The 1,204-nt window shown below is 40.3% G+C and overlaps 1 non-coding gene across 1 annotated transcript; it reads left to right on the top strand.

The window, feature by feature from the left end:
• The first annotated feature begins 888 nt into the window (after positions 1-888).
• On the top strand, positions 889-994 carry LOC121208850 (small nucleolar RNA R71). The gene has a single exon (XR_005903974.1). It is a non-coding gene; the product is annotated as a small nucleolar RNA R71 (small nucleolar RNA).
• The last annotated feature ends 210 nt before the right edge of the window (positions 995-1,204 follow it).

The raw sequence follows: 1,204 nt of genomic DNA, 5'->3' as shown, positions 1-1,204 counted from the left end.
GGGTTTGACATTACCAGTTCAGACATCGGTTCAACTACCTCATCGATTGGCTTGTGGAGATTGGCTTGTGCCTTTTCCTTGGATTGGTCGACCTCTTCAGGAACCTACTCTTCTTCATGGATAGGCGTGATTGACGGCCTTAGTGACCTGCTTGATCGCAACGCGATTACCTTTGTATGCTCTTTTCCATCTCTTTAAAGGTTATTCTCTATATTACTAGGGAGATTTTGACCACTTTGTTTTTGAAACATTGTCATTAGCTGACTCATTTGGTCATAGAGATTGCCCATTCGGGATTCGAGTCGTCCACTGTAGGTTGGACTTGTTGAATGTCCGTTTTCATTGTTTGCATCTCCCTTTCTAGTTGGTCAAATTTTTGACCTCATGTAGATAGTCATTACTTACGGTATGTTGTTGTAGTGGTGGAAGTTGATAAGGAGAATTCAGTTGCGTTTGGGTTTGGTTTGTGCCTCCTTGGTTACCTCCTCACTTGAGGTTCAAATGATCTCCTCACTCGGGATCGTAAGTGTTTGAATAAGGGTTTCGACTCCTATTAATCATGTACCTTGCCCTAACCGGTTGGCTTTCGTAGTGTGGCTCCGCTCTTGTCGGCTTGACAGGTGTCTCCAAACAATTAACCTTTTCTATATTTATTGGAATGAAGCATCGTTGTTTTCCTCGTTTACCTCTTTTTCTATTGGAGGCTTGGGTTTGTACATGAATCTCTCATTAGGCCACATATACGAATTCATGATCATGTCTTCTATAATTTTGCAAGCTTGTTCGTACGTGTGAAACATGAGAGATCTGCTGGATGCTTCATCTAGCCTAGATCTAATGTGTCCTTCGACACCGTTATAAAATATTTGTATCTAGAGCCATGCTTGTAGTCCATGATGTGGGCACTTTCTTAGCATCGTCTTAAAACACTCTCATGCCTCGTACAGGGATTCACCTTCAAGTTGTTTAAAATTTATGATCTCTTTTCGGAGCTGAATGGTTCAACTAATTTAGAAAAAATTCTTAAATTTTTCTGTAAGATCGTTCCATGTGGTAATAGAACCTGGTTCTAATGAGTCTAACCCATTGACCACATTATCACATAATGAAAATAGGAATAACGAAAACATATAGCATCGTCAGATAGCCCATTATATTTGAAGGTGTCACATAGTTGAAGAAATCGCTTCAAGTGTTAGTTCGG

Source organism: Gossypium hirsutum, chromosome A10 (genome assembly GCF_007990345.1).
Source record: "Gossypium hirsutum isolate 1008001.06 chromosome A10, Gossypium_hirsutum_v2.1, whole genome shotgun sequence".
Lineage (NCBI taxonomy): Eukaryota > Viridiplantae > Streptophyta > Magnoliopsida > Malvales > Malvaceae > Gossypium > Gossypium hirsutum.
This window is presented reverse-complemented; position numbering and strand designations above follow the sequence as displayed.